We start from the raw sequence: 19,979 nt of genomic DNA on the forward strand, positions 1-19,979 counted from the left end.
CTTTAACATGTGTCTTCAAATATTGCATTTTTTCCGCGTCCGATATCGTTCTGTTTTGGTGAATGATTTTCTCAAAAAAGTTTCTGAATGATGGCCATGTTTTATAATTCCCATGAAACATTGGTATTGTAATTTTTGGCAACGTTATGCTTGATTTAACATTTAGTTGATTATCGTACCCATTTATTATCCTATTGGCTTCTTTTTTAATGTTTTCGAATTTGATTAGTAGGTAATCCGGTCTCTTTGGAATCCTCCACATACTTACGGGTATATCCCTTGACTCTATAAATGGTATATTTATTTTTGGTTACCTTTACTTCATTCTTGTATATAAAATTTGAGCGCGCCGAAGCCATGGATTTCGCTGAGTCATAGTCCGTGGAGTCAAGCGGCTGCTGGCTTGAATTTGAAGTACCGGGACCATCCCTCTTCTGTTTCTTTTTAGGCATTCTGAAATGTTAAAACACTACTACTACACACTTATATCAACACAACAAAAACTAATGTTTACAAAATTATTATAAAATCAACTTTGGAAGTCAGATTTTATGGTTTTTTTTTAAAACGCGCCTTTCCACTTCAATAGTTTCCCGCCGTTTTCTATTTGAATGTCAACAAGAAGGAAAAAAGAAAGAAAAATAAATATACAAAAAAGGTGCGCACTGACCACTCAACCTCGGGGCTGGTTTTGCCGAAACAGTATTGCATTTACCTTCTCGTGTGATATTTTTATTTGCTGATAGTAACTGGTATTGTTGGTTATATGGGCTAAAGGATTTGGAATTAAACAATTTATGTTGAAATCTTCTGTTTTATTATAATTTAGTTTTACCAGCTATACAAAAAAAGACACAAAATTTCGAAAAGCTGTATCGGCTCAAGATAAATTAGCATTAACGCTACGATTTTTAGCTACAGGTGATAGTCTCACAAGCCTGCAATACTTATTTAAAATCTCAAAACAGTTAATGAACAAGTATGTGATGATCGGAAAGACAAACTGGCAGAGCTGACCACCTGATACGATCCCGAAGACATCTTTAACGCCGATGAAACTTGACTATTCTATAAATGTTTACCTGACAAAACCTTAACATTCAAAAGCGACAAATATAATGGTGGGAAAAACAGTAAACTTCGTTTAACAGTACTGCTGGGAGCAAATTGTACTGGGACTTACAAACTAAAGCCACTCATCATCGGAAAATATCAAAAACCGCGATGTTTTAAGAATGTCAATAATCTGCCAACAGATTACACGTCCAACCATAAGGCTTGGATGACCAGTGATGCTTTTTGCAATTGACTTAAAAGTCTGGATAAAGAGATGAAGAAAAAAAACAAGAAAATTCTAATGTTCATCGATAATTGTACTGCACACGGAGAAATTCCTAACCTGAAAAATATAAAAATAAAGTACTTACATCCAAATATCACTTCAAAACTACAACCACTGGATCAGGGCATCATCCAAAGCTTCAAAATGCATTATAGGAAGGAAGTTGTCAGACGATATCTTGCTGATGTTGAACGTCAAACACCAACTACAATTGACGTTTTACTAGCCATGTGGATGATCGCCAAAGCTTGGAATTTAGTCACTGAAAAGACCATTGCAAACTGCTTCAAGAAAAGTGGGTTTAAAGTAACATGCGAAGATGAGGAGGACGATTTACCAGTCGCAGAACTTGCTAGGACCTGGCAAAGAGTTCAAGAAGAATTACGCCTTCAAGAGACTGACTTCGAAGACTTCATTACCTTTGATAATGATTTGGCCATCTGTGGAGAACTAACTGATGCTGACATCGTCACATCTGTGTTGCCAGTTACTAATGCAGAAGCGGATGAAGACGAGGAAGAAGAGGGTGAAATTGATGAGCATAACTTCACAATAAAAGATGCTTATAATGCTTTGAATACAATAAAATCTGTGTTTCTCAAAAAGGGAGGTTTGAGTGACGATGTAGTGAAATCCATCACGAAATTAGATTGCGCTTTGGATGTCATACTCATACCGGTGGTAAACAGACAACTATCAATGACTTTTTTTCTAATCAATGAACAAAATTGAGATTAAGCTACTATATAACCATATTGTTAATTGTTTTTGATTATTAATGTAATAAAAAAAAATTATTATCTACCTAATTGTTTGTAAATACATAGCAAATACATATAGGAATTTGATAAAAATGTGTTATTTATTAGTAGAAGTTGTTCGCTTTAACAAGATAAGTACGTAATATTGAGGTGAATAAAACTATTCTTTTACCTATTTATAACGAATTTTAGACCAATCTAACCTCAACATAACAATCCTCAGTTCAACGAATTACTTGATATTACAAATATTTTCTTGTTCCCCTCCGATTTGTTATATCGAGGTTGCACTGTATTAAGCTTTACATATTTGTTTTTTTAGTTGCCTAACAACCCTCAAGAGTGGTTAATGATGTCTGATGCATTCGACGAGTTATGGAACTTTCCGCATTGTAGCGGCGCAGTGGATGGAAAACATGTAGTTTTACAGGCGCATGTTAATAGTGATACCGAATTTTACAACTATAAGGGCCATTTCAGTATCGTGTTATATGTTTTGGCCGATGCTAATTACAAGATTAGGTTTGTCGATGTCGGTTGTCAGGGCCGAATATCGGATAGGTTTTTGCATTGCATTGGTGCAGTGCTCCAAGTGCTTGGGGTACGGCCATGGTAAAAGGTTCTGTAAAGAGGAATCAGAGAAGTGCAGTCATTGTGGCGGGCCGCACATGAGACAGCAATGCACAAGATGGAACGAAGAACTCCCGCCAACATGCTGCAATTGCCAGGATGCAAAACAAGATAATACAAACCACAATGCATTCAGTAGTGAATGTCCTATAAAACAAAGATGGGACAACATAGCCAGATCAAAAACGCAGTATCATTACTAAGAGCATCCCAAAGAAAATACACAAACTTGACTACGACCAATAAGAGAAATTTTAGAAAACAACTAATGAGAGATGATTTCATAGAGTATTGTAAAAGAACTGCAAAGAGGATTATAAAAAGAAATAAAAATAATAGTACCGATAATGTGGCAGATTAGGATAGGAAATGCAATGTGCGGGTCTTCCTTGTAAATAAGCCTACATATTTAGAGAGAACTACCCACCAGCTATTATACACACTACTGACACCACTACATAGAAATAAATTAACAAATAAGAATAAATAGTTAGGAATTAGAAATAAGATAATAAAAAATTAGAATAAGATATTAAGTTAGAAGTAAGATTGATTGTAAAATAAAAACATTCTGACTGTTTATTATACCCGATACAAAAATAAAATAAAAATAGATAAAGTAGTATAGTTAGAATTCGGTAATCCCAACCGAAAAAAGAATGCAAGATGAAGAAAGAAAGAAAGATTACGTATGCAGAATGAAAGTGCGAGAGGTAAACAAGCGAGAAATGGTATGCAAGAGAACATAGATATAAAAAGTCTCTGACCATCATGTTAGAGGAACATAGCGACAAAAAAAAAATATCGGATAGGGGAGTATGTCAGGGGAACGTCCCTATTAAGAGTAGGGTCATTGCACTATGGTTTTTCTTTTTGGTTACAAAAAATGTTTAACAAAACTAAACTGTGTATTTTAATAAATAATATTAATAACTGTTTATGGGCCCAGGCTGCCCAGAGAGAACAGTGCATAAAAGAATAAAAAAAACAAAATGAATAACCCAGAAGAAAATACAGAAAAACTTACGAACTCTGACAATTTCCAGATTTGGAAATTTGTGTTAACTATACATATTTCGGCATCGAATCTGTCGGAAGTGTTGAAAGAAACAGACCCAGAACGGAGAGAAAAACCAGAATTCCAAACTAAGGATGCTAAGGTAAAGAAATTGATATTGAACTCCATAGATAGAAAACTAAAAGGTCACATCATAAATTGCAAAAATGCACATGAAATGTACAATAAGCTATGTGCAGTATTTGAAGGATCTGAAGAAAAAAACCAGTCTTCCTTATTACAAGATTTCTTTAACTTCAAATTTGAAAACCAGATAATGTTACAGTTGATCACAGATATAGAAAACTTGAGAATGAGATTAAATAATCTTAACCAACACATTGATGATGACATGGTGATATCAAAAATATTAACCTGCTTACCAAATCAATAAATTCTTCATCACAGCATGGGAATCAAAACCCGATGTCAAAAAGACACTTACCAACTTAACTATCAGACATTTATCAGAAGAAAACAGATTTACAGAAAAGAAAATTGAGTACAAACAGGTTGCTTTTAAGGCGGAGAATAAAAAAATAAAATGTTTTAAATGTCACAAAATAGGCCATTTATAAGATGATTGTAAGATGTGAACTTTCTGTAAAAGATATAACCATGAACAGCGGTAGCGGTTTAGTTTAACTGTGGTAGACGCCAGCTACAACAACATCAGTTGCACGAATTGGCCGGCTCGCCCGGTGAAATATCACGACCACACAGAAGACTGGCGTGAAGTGGAAGTAATTCCGCGTTGCGTCTGATGAGTGTGGTGCCGGAGGCCTAATCTTAGTCCTCTTTCCCTTCCCACCCTTTTCTTATAAGGAAATTATGGGAAGGGGAGGTGGATTTGATGGAGTAGGAGATGCATTGGAAGGTTAAATATTCTCTTTTCGTACGTTTCTTCCTTCGTCGATTAAGCATCATCCGCAATTGCGAATGTCTATGGGCAGCGGTCGCTTCGCCATTTCGGCGAATTCATGTGGCCGCTTGCTCGTTTGCCACCTTGTAATATAAAAAAAATATGAAGAGAAAAATTGTAAGTTAAAAAACAGCAGTTGTTCAATTTGTAAGAAAAGTAATCATACAGAAGAAAACTAAGAAAAGAAATAATAATAAAAGTGAAAATGATGAAAAAGAAACAACAGAAAATCAGGAAGAGATTATAGAAAACTAAGAAGATACTACTGAAAACCAGGAAAAGACAACAGAAAACCTGGAACAGAAGATACCAGAACAGAAGAAAATAAAAATGAGATTTTTGAAGATTTATTATCAGAAGACACAGAAAGAGAAAGTAACAGACATAATGAAGAAGTCGATTACCTAAGAAGAAGCAAGAAAATAAATAAAACACATACCAACCACATTTAAAAGACTACAAATTACTTTCAGAGAGGCTAAAAGAGGGACAAAATTGGGAGAAGGCTATAAATTCGGAGAAGGAATCCCTGTAAATCAATAATACCTGGGAAATAAAGGGTGTCCAGTGGAAAATTTTCAACTTTAAAATGTCATATAAAAAAACTACATAGATTTTATTTATTTTTATTAAAACAAAATGTACAAAATTAATGCGGATTTCATTTCTTAAACACTATATCATTTAAATGATGACCGTTTTTTTGTTCGCACTCCTGTAGTCGGACCCTTGCATTTGCAATCACGCGACGGCAAAGCTCTATGGCTCATGACGGTAATGCTTTGAACTTCACGACGAATATTGGCCTGCAGGGCTTGAGTTGTCCGGGGATTGTTCTCATAGACCTTCGATTTAAGTTATCCCCATAAAAAAAATCACAGGGCGTGAGGTCGGGTGACCTGGGCGGCCATGAGATGTCTCCGTATTTGTTGATCAGTTTATTTGGAAAATTGTTCTTAACTTTTCCATCGACACCCTAGCTGTATGCGGAGTGGCACCGTCTTGCTGAAATTGTGTCCTATTGTTATAACCTGAATACAGCTGCAATTGCGGTAGCAGAAATTCGTCTATCATACGGCAATACACCGGAGCAGTGACTGTTTCTCCTTGGTTAAAAAAATAGGGCCCAATTACACCGCTAGCCGAAATGGCACACCAAATGCCATAGCGGTGGTTTTCAAGCAATGTAAACGTTTTTGGTGGCGTTCTCTTGGGTTGTTCGGGCACCACTATCTCATATTCTGTTTATTTACATATCCATCAATGTGGAAATGTGCTTCGTCACTAAACAAAATGTTTCCCAATGTGGTAGGTGTTCGAAAGCGTTCCAGCATTGTTCTTGGTAAGGTTTCTCGCAAAGAAAGAAAGAAAGAAAGAAAAAACATATATTGCCACACACAAAAAAATATATATATATACTAGCGGACCCGACAGACGTTGTCCTGTACACACGTCTTTAATTTCATACTTTTTTTAATGAGCTGAAACAATTTGGACCGCTTTGATGAAAATTATTATTGAAAAGTTATTACTTTGTTAAATAAATAACAGCATCGTAAATGAAAACTTTAACTCATTTTAATGAAAGGTGAAAAAGCTTGCACTCAAAACATTTTATAACATATATATTTATTTATTTTTAATTTACAAAAACTTAATTTATCGTAATGCCATTGGATGTACAATATTTTTAGTTAGTCCATGAGGAGTATAAACAAACAAACTCGATGGTTTTCCAACTCTGGAACACGCAACGTACAATTGGCCGTGAGAAAAACACGGATTTTCTAAATCTAAGCCACAAAATGTCATCGTTTGACCTTGTGACTTATTAATAGTCATAGCATATGCCAAACGGATCGGAAATTGTAAGCGTTTAAATGGTATAGGTGAATCTGAAGGAATCATTGGGATCCGCGGTAAAAGTACAATTTCACCTTGGAATTTTCCAGATAAAATATTCGCTTCAATAATGTTGCCCATGATTTTTTTTATAACTAATCGCGTGCCATTACACAATCTCGGGGCTTTTAAATTACGAAGCAAAATTATAGGTGAGCCAATCTTCAGTCGCAAATTATGTGGTGGCATTCCAGGTAAATCTAAAGAATTCAAAAATTCTACTGGATAGTTGACCACTTCGTCAGGATCAACAACGGTGTCAATTGATTTAAATGTAATTTCATTACCAGGCAATGACTGTTGTATTTTAAAATTGATGGCGTCTACATCTAAATTTTTTGCAGCTAAAATAGCTCGCTCTCGTAGCCATTCATGATTATTATAGTTATATCTTAAATCTGGAAAGATACTATTTATTAATTCATCTTTGGTAGCCACCATGTTGCAAAAGTTCTCTGGAAATTTAATAAATTGGGTGTCTTCATACAGTTGAATTTTACCGTTGCCAATGTCTAACAATTGTTCAGAGAATCCTGACGCTAATGGATCATTTTGTAGTTGAACGCGCATATTGATAGTAAGGCTCAATTTACTGACACTCCGCCATAGATAAGATTCCTTCAAACATGCGTTTACTTCGTCTGCATATGTCGCACGTGGAATTACTGGCAATGTTTGCCTGAAATCACCAGACAGTAGCAGTAGAGCACCACCGAAAAGCCTAGTATTATCTTTGATATCCTTCAGGGACCTGTCGAGAGCTTCAAGCGAATGCTTGTGGGCCATTGTACATTCATCCCAAATAATAATTTTGCATTTTCTCAAAACTTCAGCCATGCCGGAATGCTTCTTTATGTTACATATTGCTTCGGGATTTGTATGAACATTCAAAGGTAACTTAAGTGCTGAATGCGCAGTCCGTCCACCATCAAGTAACGTCGCTGCAATGCCTGATGAAGCAATGGCCAATGCATAATGATTTTGTGATCGAATGCGCGCAAGTATCAGTGAGATGAGAAAGGTTTTACCAGTGCCACCTGGTGCATCCAAAAAAAAGAATCCACCTTGTTGTGCTGCAATTGATACGTTAATTTGATCATATACATTTCGTTGTTCAGCTGTAAGCAATTGTTCATTATTAGCAACAAAAGTAGCCAACGAAGTCTTATCAAACTGGTGTTCACGTTGAACATCACTGTTGATGATATCTACTGCTGGGCGGTTCGGCGCCGGCATGCCAAAATGGATGAGTGGCATGTTTGAAATAAGAATACAAATATCCTCAATCATAATTAAAGCCTCATTGTATATTTCTGCGGAGAATTGAATATCAGGATTTTGATTAGTAATTCTAATCCGATGCAAAATATCTTCACTCATTGAGTCTTTATATTTGTTCCAGAGAGCAGATGCTTCAGACGGAAAACACGTTGTTAATATTATTGAAAATAATTGACGAATTTGTTGTGGAGATGAGCTCAGTGCTGCATCTGCAAGTGTGAGATCCCAATGGTTCATGCATGGTGACATCATGTTTAGAGTACCGCATGGACCATGAATCATATTAGTAGTAACAATGTTAAACAGTTCTTGATCAACATTCGGATCTGGAATTTCCGCTGAAATAATTTTGTCAATTTCTTCTGGGCGTACTTTATCCACCAACCAAATCAAAATATGCGCATGAGGTAAACCTCGTTTTTGCCACTCAACAGAGTAAAGCCAACAACGTGTTTCACCAAAAACCGAGTAATGTGTGATCAAATTCATCAAAGATTTTAATTTTTGTTTAAAGACACGCGCAGTGATATCGTGGCGATGCATCGATGTTTGACCTGACAACAGCAAGTTTTTGATTTCATCCCAATTTGGATTACATGTAAATGTGATAAAAAGATCTGGTCGACCGTATGCACGTACGTATGTCATAGCGTCTTGAATATATTCTTGCATATGACGCGGACTACCAATATATGATGATGGGAGAATATATGTGGTACCGATGTTGTTAATGACGTTTGTTGCATCTACATTACCGATTACTGCATCACGCAAATGAATATACTCTTCAGCTCGAAGTTTTGCTTGATTGAATTTTATATACCGTAATCTTTCACTTTCAATTTTTACATACATATCGACGATGTACTGATGAAATAGCTGTCTACAGCGGAGAATATTATTATCTTCATTGGCACGAATCATTAACCGATATGCGTAGAAATTCATGGCACTAACTTTCTTGGTCAGTTCTTCACCTGTAAATAAATATAATTATGAGATAAACAAAAATTATTTATTCAAAAAAAAAATTGTAAGATAATCTATAAGTTGTACCTGTAGTTGGATTCCGTTGTTTAATATTTAAATGATATCCGTCTTCTCCTTCCCAAAATATTAACGGATACTGCAAAGCATCGTAAGAACGATGATTGTCTTGAATTATTTGCATCGTATTATCTCTGCGTTGTATGCGAATGTCTCTACGTTCACATGGGTCACCAGCCATAACAACTGCCACTTCATTAATGGTTGGAACATTATATGTGCCTGCGTGCTCTCCATAGGGTACTTTGTCTGCTTTAATAACAATGACATAGTTATCGTTTTGCAGTCTGTTAGAAAGAGTCTTGAACAATTGTACTAATTGGTTATGGTTTTGCAAAAACCTTTCCAAAATGTCCACAATTTCTCGTTCCTCCATCTGTTCGATATGGTTGTAAACGCAGCGTGTATGTGATTGTTGCTATTCATTCCCCATAAAATGAATTTGTAAAAATTTTGGATCGGCATCAGGCATTGGAAGTAACGAACCAATTTGGTGATATACTTGGCCTTGAATTTTGAATGTGGATTCAAAATTACGGCCATCTTCATTATGAATAATTTTTGTTGCTGCAAATGATGTCATTTGGAAGCATGAATTTAATTTACGAATTTTCCGTAAAAATAATTTCGATTGAGATGTGATTCCAGCTAAAAGCGTTTTTAAAGGTTCTGGTGGTGGTTTTAGCGGTGGCAGTGATATTTTTCCAGATGCGCAACATAAACCAGCTGATTCACCTTTGTACTTGAAAGCATGACAATGTTGACACTCTTTGTCCATACTACCAATCGTGATCAATGCATGTGATGAATAATCTATTTCAGGATCATATTCAAACGCGAGACGATTAAGTGATGCTCGTGCCAATGCTCGATTATCTTGTACTCGCTGTTGGTTACGTTCTCTATGTGCGTTGGTCGCTCGTTGACGTGCCTCTCGTTGTCTTAATGTATTAGCACGAAGACGTTGAGCACGTTGCTCTAAATTTTCATTTGCACGTGTACATGCAGCTCGATCTCTTAAATTTACATTATCCATAGAATGTTCTTCTACTGTTCTATTCAATCGATGATCATGAACTAATTGCGCGTGCTGAGTACGTCGACCAATATTTCTTGCTCTTCCACGAAGACGTGGCATTTTTCTACAAAAATAAAATATTGCAAAATAATATACAATGAATATGAGTTACTTATTGATAATGAATTAATTAACTCAAAAGATTTATTATGACAAATTTTAGATAAAGAACATGTAATCGCATTTTGTGAGTTTTTTTATTTAATATCTCCAAAAATGAATTAATTGTCAATAAAAATAATTAAAAAAATTCAATCCTCTAACTACACAAATAAACTTGAAGGTTATACTCACTTCGATTCCGCACTAAATTTACAAAATGTATAAGTTATTTATATACACTTCAGAACTCTTCGAAAACTGATTACATTAAATATTTTAATTAGCAACTTCACTTGAATAACACAATTATAACACAAAATAACGAAATACTTTTTCAAATTGATCGTAGCACTATCTGTCGGGACAAACTAAAATTAAAATAGAATGATATTGAATGCGATGATAGCGCCATCCGTCGAATCTGATGTAAAACATTCCAAAATCAAAAACTCCTTACAAATAAAAATTAATTAAAAAAACATCTGAATTCACAAAATTATTTATACACAATTCAAAACTCTTTAAAAAATAATTACATTTAATATTTTAATCAGCACATGAATTGAATAACAAAATTTTTTTCAAATTAATCGTAGCACCATCTGTCGGGACAAACTAAAATTGAAATAGAATAATATTGAATGCGATGATAGCGCCGTCCGCCGGATCTAATGTAAAACATTCCAAAATCAACAACTCCTTTAATATTAAATAAGAAATTAATTGAAAAAACATTTTCCAGTAGACCAAACTGTAAATCTAAACCATTCTTGAATCTCCACGAACACACACAAGAAATTTCATCAAAATTGGTCCAGTTGTTTAGGAGGAGTTCAGTCACATACACACGCACACAAGAAATATATATATTAAGATATATAAAATCAAAAAAGAAAAAAACACACATACAAGGCACAAAGTGTGGCAAAAGGGAGCCAGCTCAGCGAAGCAGGGACAGACTAAACTGCCCCTGCACTGGTTTTCAGCTGGCACCTTTATAAAAAATAATATTAATAATAAAAAATAAAGTTAGATTAGAATATTAACAAACAATGATTCATAACATTGAGATAGCTCAAGTCAATTTAAAGTATTTAAAATTACAAAGTTTTCTATGCTACAAAGGATAGTCACTTTCGTTGAGATTCTGAACAATTTGCATTTTGTATGGATGGAGTCTTAATTTCTTCTTCAAAATAATGTTGTTGGTTAAATAAAATCCTTTTAGTTATGAATTAAAGTATATTTAAAGTAATTACAGAATTAACACAAGGAGATGCGCGTGATACGTTAGACGGCCATTAAGGAAGAGGAAGTGACATTCCGTTAGTGTTGCCACTATAAGGTTACGCTTATATTCCAACAAATAACATGCACTGTTGACTTTTTGATTCCTGTGGAGGCTGCAATTTTCCTAATCGACTTGCGTGGATTTTTAATGATTTCATTTCGAACTTCAGACACACGTTCGGGCGTTGCTGCTGATGTTGATAGTCCTGGAGGAGTTTTGTTGAGCGTTGTGCCTTCTTGCCTACATCATTGTACCCACGACCAGATAAGTTGCGTGCTCGGACCACCACTTAAACGACGAATATTAAAATGAGTACAAAACATTCGACGCGTGCGAATCAACGATTCACTATTCTTTTATTGCTCAACCGCGAACTTGCGGTGCGCTCCTGTCCAGTGACTCATGGCTACTAACAAATCCGCAAGTACCGCGCTTTCAATGATACCCCTCCCGCCCACCTCACCCCGCTATTATTTCGACAGTTGCACTTTAAAGTTGAAAAATCCCCGCTGGACACCCTTTAGTAGACAAGAAAGAGGCAAAAGATAGTAAAATCCTTACAAACAAATGGGTATTCCGTGTGAAAGATAATGGCACTTATAAAGCTAGACTTGTACAAGGATTTGAACAAAACGGTATTGACTACAACGAAATTTACAGTCCAGTTGTCAGTCAGTCAACTTTAAAATCTTTATTTGCACTTGCTGCTTCTAAAGACTATAACATGATGACATTCGATGTTAAGACTGCATTTTTATACTCGTATGGAGAGCTAGAAGAAAACGTGTATGTGAATATACCGGATGGATATGAAAAACAAACTGAGAAAGTTTGTCGATTAAAGAAATCCTTATATGGGCTTAAACAAGCACCTATTACATGGAACAAAAGATTTACAAAAGCAATGTTAAAACTTGGTTTAAAACCTACTAAAACAGATCAGTGCGTATTTACAAATGAAGATAATACAACAATAATAGCAATCTATGTCTATGTTAAAAAACATTATAATATAATTATAATTTTTGTAACATTAGATTAAAAATGCGGTGATGTGCTGGTGAGCTTAACTCTAAAAGAGTTATCTTACAGCTGACCACATCATAAAGTGAGGATGTTTAGTGGGTGGGTGGGTTGTATTGATCGTGTTTTGTACGTATAAACGTGACACCATCGCGATTGAGTACATCCGTCCCTATTATAATAGGAGTATTCATATACTGTGCGGGTACGATGACAAAGTTGACTTCAAGCGTGATGTTACTAAATTCTACTGTCAAAGTAACATATTCACGAGCAACAAACTCTTTATCGCCTATTCCCTTCAAGTAACAATAAATATGCTTTTGTGAGTCCGAGAAGTGACCGATTATCGCCGAAGATATTAAAGATACGTTGAGAGCGCCATCCTCGATAAGAATATCAACCGATATACCCTAAATCACCGACGTACTAATATCGTTGTTATCAGCAGTATTTAAGAGCTCAGTACGTAAGTTAACTTTACGCGGGTTGTTACTGCCGCCTTGAGCCTCAGATCGAGATCGAAAAGCATTCACTATATTTGAGCCCTACCTATTTGCAGAAAGAACAAACAAGCTTTTAGTATTATTAGTAACTTTCAGTCTGTCAACAATATTCCGATTTTTGGGCACCTGTCTTTGAAATTACCTTTTTGATTGCAAATAAATCACTTGCCTTCGTACTCTTTTTTATCGGAGCCGTTAAAATTACGCTTTTTAGCCGCAACACAATTGGACCGTACGGGTTTATTAAAGTTTTGAGTATCGCATTTGCGGGTAGGCTTCACAGAAGTTGCCAAAAACGAGATAAAATTCGTAATTAAGTTAGCGTTTGTGGCTGCTGCTCGTACCTGCACGTCACTTATGCCGTGGATAACTATTTGGACCACGAGTTATTCGCTTAATCCTTTAACGATGCATAAACGCAGAAAAGACCGACGTGCGTACTCAGCGTATGTTAAAAACTTGTCAGATGTTGTGTTTATAACGCTATGAAGAATCAGTGCGTATTCTACTCTTTGAGGACATAAAGATCTAAACACCCTAACAAAGTTGGACCACGATCGGTCATTGGTAGTCCACTCATTTAACCAAATCTTTGCATCACCTTTCCAGCAATGAGCAACACGCGAAAAACATTCGAGATCTTCCCAGCGGTTCGCTAGTTTAGCCCTCTCAACTTCGTTACACCACACCTCAAAATTTTATAGAGTGGGGTTGTGCCGTACACGACGGGTTCGGGTACGGGGGGTATCGCAAGGCCTGGCGTAAATATTGTAAATATATGAAGTGGCACTTACCAACTCGATGTCCCGTTCACCGCCTGCAGGTGCCTGGTCACTCTGTCGGTGTCAGTCGAGTCAAAAAGTCACTGTCATACAGTCTAAAGGCGCCAGCAATGCTGCACTCCTGATGCACCCGATGCACCTCTTCCCTAAAGAAACTTCATTTTTTATTTCAGTTTTTATATTTCGCTATTGTCCCAGGTGTATTTTTGTCTTTGTTACCCACGATTTAGCTTCTACAGCTCTACTCCGGTATTTCGGGGAGCTTTCAGAAGACTCTTAATTTATATTTAGTTTTATGTTTAATTTCTTGTGTGCTTCTTTTATTAATGCTCCTTTCGTCTTTTCAGGTGGGGTGGATTTCCCTACTGGGGCCATTCTCGAAGTTCCCGGCCTTCCCGCATCAGGTTGGGATGCCTTTTTGTCGGGTGTACGGAAGCCAAACATGGTCGGGGGATCGTGTCAGTTATAAAATTTTAAATGTTAAAAATGTAAAAGTGTAAAAATTTAAAATAAAAGTGTGAAATATAAAATGTACAATAAGATGAAATAAGCTACAATTGTCTAGTCAATAATCCTTTTAAAAGCTTACAAAACTAAAAGGCAATAAGCCGTGTCAAAATACTTATACTAATATTGTGGGCAATAGCCTCAACAGTATCATTACAACTATTTTTATCTTATATAATATTTTAGGCGAAAGCGCCTGTCATAAAATAATAGTTAAAACTTATATCTAATATTGATGGCAAAAGCCAAAGTCAAAATATAGACTTAGTCAATATGGAATGAACTGTTTAAAGTGATTCAAATAAGTGAAGTTAATAAAATAAATTTCAATTCAAATAAATTAAATTTTTATTTTTTTTGAAAAATAAAGTTGAAGTAAAAGTTTTTTAAAATGCTTCGGTACTACTATACACACCGGCACAATTAGCGGAACAGAAAAAAAAGTGAGACTATGAGATAATTACGCATATATTTGACGAAAATGTAATTAGACACAAAATAACAAATTGATTAACATCTTTTAACAACCACTTTGAAAAGTCTTCGTTATTTTTTATTGAAAAATAAAGAAATTTGAAATAAGTGAAATTTTTACATTATTATGAACCATCACAAAAAATAAAAAAGTAAGCATTAAATGATTTAACAATAAAATTAAAGCAAAATTAATAAATAACGAGTGTTTCCCCCTCTTGCTTTGATTACGGTTTCCATTCGTCTGGGCATGCTACAGATTATGCTATCGATGATTTCTTGAGGCAACCGCTCCCACTCCTCAAGTAATGCGTTTCCAAGTTCATTCAGATTATTGGGGGGTGGCATTCTGGATTTAACCCTTCTTTTTAGCAAGTCCCAGACATGCTCTATCGGTTTCATATCGGAGGAATTTGCTGGCCACTGCATCACCGGTATACCTACGTGGCTAAGATATGCCTGTACCGATTGTGCACTATGAGCACGAGCATTATCTTGCATTAGAATAAAGTCGTCATCAATAAATGGGGCAAATGGTACAACATGTTAACATAAAGCAACAAGACAGATGGAGAAATGTAACAATAAGAGAAAAAACTAAGGTAAACGACGTCTCCAAAAAAATTAAAAAACTTAGCACGTTCAACGCCGATGGCAAAATTGAGAAATCGTAAAAAAAAATTTTTGCTCTAATTTGTGTATTATGTTAAAATATGTATAGAAAATTTATTTTAATTAATGCTGGCCGTGAGTTATATAGTTATAGTGAAATATATAACCGAGGTCACCGGTGGCCCCCCAAGGCGCACAAATACAGAAAAGAAAGTTTCCGTTACAAAGCGCCGCGCCGGCCACCCTGCCGTCCACCCGCTAATTCTCGCTCAAGTCAGTAGTGCGCTCGCGCTTGCGACAATTGCATGTGTTACTGTTGCTATTATTTTGTTACTATAATTATTTTCGCGATTGTTTGTGTTGTACGTAAATAATGTACGAGCCCATAGATATTGGTTTATCTATGGAGGAATTTGAATTTACACAGGATGAATTGCAACAAATCGACGCGTTGGAGTTTACTTTTACAACAAGTCCTCCGAGAAACAATCGGATAGATAGTGATACCGACGTTAAGTCGGCTGAAGATTTTGTTGCCGCCAATATCGATGCCAAGAAGACGACAGCCATCAGTAATTCCTTTCACCGAGTCTGAAGGTATGAAGCTTCCATATTCTACTTTGTTGAAAGAAGCTGAGCCAGATGAGTATTATAGCCTTTTAGTGCCTGAAGAGTGTAAGAAATTTTCCAAATGATTGCTGACCAAACAAATTTGTTTACTAGCCAAAACGTCACAGCCAGAAAAACAAAGCCTGGTTCAAGTTCTCATTCATGGAAGCCAACCGACAAGACCGAAATAAAAAAGTTTTTTGGGCTGATCTATCATGGGCGTAGTAAAGCTGCCGAAATTAGCTTATTATTGGAGCAAAGACAAGATACTGGGACAAAATTTTCCGTCCACTGTAATGAGCAGAAACCGTTTCGAAATACTGCTGCAGTACCTTCACTTTAGCGACAATTTAACTGCTGACAAAAAGGATCGTATTGCAAATCGTATCGTATTATAAGACCGATAATCGATGCCCTCAATGCTACTTCCCAGAAATATTATTCGGCAAAGGAAGATATTTGTGTTGACGAAAGCCAAGTGCCTTACAGAGGTCGAATTATTTTCAGGCAGTATAATAAAAGCAAAAGACACAAATATGGAATGAAGCTTTTTAAGCTATGTACTATTCCTGGATATACTTGCAAACTGCATTTGTATAGTGGGAAGAACATCGACACAGTAAATACTACGCCAACAAATGTATTGATAGCGCTCTGTGAGCATATATTTGACAAAGGCCACACAATTGCAACTGACAATTGGTACACTAGCTTAGAACTAGCGTACCAGTTATTGGAGAAGCAAACTCATTTAACCGGTACATTGCGAAAAAACAGAAGAGGTTTACCTAAGGCTGTCATAGACTCGAAACTGACGAAAGGTGAAGTAATGGCTATAGAGAATGAAGACGGAATAACGGTGCTTAAATGGAAGGATAAGAGGGATGTTTTTATGCTTTCGACAAAGCATTCCGATAAATTTGCTGTGGTGGTGAAAAAAGGCAAACAGATTCGTAAGCCGAAGGTCATATTAGATTATAATAAATCCAAAGGGTCTGTAGATATGAGTGACCAGATGGATGCCTATTCTTCGCCATTGCGGAAAACCGTTAAATGGTACAAAAAGTTAGCAATAGAACTGCTTCTAAATACAGCAGTTGTAAATGCATGGGTCATGTTTACCGAAAATAAGAAGAGCAACATTTCGATTGTGGATATCTGGAGGGCTCTGATAGAATATTTGACCCGCTCAGCAGATTCCCATCAAACAAATCTCAATCAAAGACCGAAAAGACATGCATGAGCTAAAAACAAAGGATGGTAAAGTAAGAGATACGCGACGTTTTTGCGTGGAATGTTACAAAAAATTCGGTACAGGAGTTTGGCCGTAAAATTGCCAAGAACAAATCCAAGAAAGTGAGTACATACTGTGTGCAATGTGACGGGGAGCCTCACTATTGTCTGATATGCTTTATGCTTTAAAGTTCATCGCTTTCAGTAGCAGTAGCATGTTGCGCGCAGATCTATAAAATTATCGCACTTCACTGTTCTTTCTGGTGGCGTGTCTGGTTGGTGGTTTTGCTTATGTGATTTTGTTTGGGTTGTTGGTTTTTTGTGGGCTGCTTGTATGTTTTTGTATTGCTTTTCTTTTTCTTTCTTACATCTTTTACTGCATGTTATGTCAAAAGTTATGGCTAAATATTAATATTTCTGACTATTGTTTGTTATTTTACTCTTTAATATGACACGATAAGAATTTGTTTTTTTACACTCTGCAATTTCCTACATTAGCAAAAGATTCATTTAATTTTTTACTAAGACTGATGGCATAGTTTGTGAGAATTGTAGTTATGAAAATATAGACTGATTTGAATTAAATCGCCTCAATTTCCTAGCCTGCTTCTCACAAATGGCCCTAAGTTATCCTGGCTCCAGGCACTTGTGGTGCGTGCACTCTAGGCAAGCAGAAACATATTTTTTAACGAAACGCCGCATACGGCTAAACCAATAATGTTTCTTGACTCGTTCCAATGTTTTTTCATATCCATAATGCCCTACATCGTCGTGGTTTCTTTTAAGTATGAGCCATCGCGGCCGCTTTGGAACAACTCATCTTATTTCATCACCTATGATGCGATAGACACGTCCTTTTTTCAGTTTGAAGTTTTTGTAGATTTCAGCTACATTCTCAGTTTCAGGATTGCTGAGAATATCTTTGATTCTGGCAATCTCTTCGTCCGACGATTGGACGGTAGTGATCCAGTATTGTTCCGATTCAACTACCAAGACGTCAAAAGTATGATTCTCCGCTTGGGATGTTTCTACCGGGTGGCTCAGCGCATCGACGTGTGACATCCTAGCTTCGGGCCTATACTCAATGGAACAGTCGTACTCCTGAAACTGAATCCACCATTGGGCCACTCGCGGTACTAAGTCTCGTTTTGTAAATGTTGATCTAATAGCATTACAGTCAGTCAGAATAGTAAAACTAATTCCGATAAGGTAAACTCTGAACCTACTTAGTGATCTAATTATCGCGAGCGTCTCCAATTCAAACGAATGATACTTCTGTTCCTCAGGTGTCGTCTTTCTACTGAAATAAGACACGGGTTGAAAAACATCTTCGTTGGAGAAGTATGCCTGCCAAGCCGTGCTTGCTAGCATCGGTATGGAGCTGTGTTTCGGCTAAAGGGTATAATGCAAGGACCGGCCGTTCCGATAGCATTTTCTTGATGGCTAGGAATGATTCATCTTGGACTCGGCCCCAATCCCATTCTCTATCCTTCTTTAGTAGCTCTGTCAGTGGGGCAGCTATTATATATAATTTATATTATATAATTATCTTCTCTCCCCTTCGTTCACGACACACTCAACAAGCACGTGTTGCAAATCTTGGATTACGTCGCAAGATTCAGGTAATTGAACTATTTTCATCATAAAGGCAAACTTGGCACACGGAATGTGTCCAGAACGAAGGCGAAGAGTTAAAACCACGAAAGACCTGCCTAAACGACACCTGTCAAACCAAGGGATTTGAGGTGGTTGACTCTGAATGGTTTTGTACCAGATACCCTTCTCCTTTGACCTGCGATCATAATATTCTTGCCAAAGTGTGAAACATAAATTTTTCAACTGGGACAATACTTCAGAGTGATCTGGGAGTGTGGTGTTATTTTATTTTTATTTATTTTTTATTTTTATTTATTTATTTATTTCGTGCAACATTGGTCAACACATATTGGAAAAAAAATAAAAAATTACATAAATTTTAGGAAGAAAAACATTACACCCGCACAAATACTAATACTAAGAAGAGACTCATAATGAAGACAGTCTGTCGCCGGTCTTGTGGACGTGTGCACGTACCCAGTGTCGCACAATCGGGCAGTCAAACCTGTCTCCAAGGCCTCTTAGTATTGTGTTGGGGCTGTCCCGCACTCTGCGTAAAAGCGACGCTATCCGTTTGCGCAGCACAGCGTTAAAGCCGTCAGTGTGCGCATAAGCAAACATCTCGGATGCGCTACAGTGACGGGGAAGCCCCAGCAGCATCCTAAGGCTATTATTGTATTGTACACGAAGGGCGCTGAGAGCCCGCTGCGTGTAGCTAACCCACAGATTGCACGTGTACAAAGTTTGGCAATACGTCTTAAAAAGCATGATTTTAACATCTGTACTACATCGCGAAAATCTGCGGGCCAGCATGTTACAGCGAACAGCCATCGCCCTTCGCTCCCTTTCAATGTCATTGTCGTCCTTCATGTCCTCAGTTACGACATGTCCGAGATATTTGAAGGACGACACCTTTAGTAAGGCAACATAATTTAATTTGATAGGAGGAACATGTTCTATCTTGCGACCTCTGGCTTGGAATACCATTAGCTCGCTCTTGCGGACATTGTAGATGAGGCCATGAGCACTGGCATATTCCTCACATATCAAGATCAGTCGTCTCAGAGCGGCGGCTGAAGGACTCAGCAGCACCATATCGTCCGCATAGCTGATGCTGTTCACTGTGCTGCCATCGATGGAGCACCCGACACCGGTGCTGCCGAGCTCGACGATTAACTGATTTATATACAGGTTGAAAAGCAAAGGCGAGGACAGACCACCCTG

General features: G+C 36.8%; 1 long non-coding RNA gene across 1 annotated transcript; it reads left to right on the forward strand.

Moving 5' to 3' along the window:
- The first annotated feature begins 2,327 nt into the window (after positions 1-2,327).
- LOC106717079 lies at positions 2,328-4,251 on the forward strand. The gene is made up of 2 exons (XR_006756532.1): positions 2,328-2,664; positions 3,546-4,251. It is a non-coding gene; the product is annotated as an uncharacterized LOC106717079 (long non-coding RNA).
- The last annotated feature ends 15,728 nt before the right edge of the window (positions 4,252-19,979 follow it).

This window comes from Papilio machaon, chromosome 28, assembly GCF_912999745.1.
Source record: "Papilio machaon chromosome 28, ilPapMach1.1, whole genome shotgun sequence".
NCBI lineage: Eukaryota > Metazoa > Arthropoda > Insecta > Lepidoptera > Papilionidae > Papilio > Papilio machaon.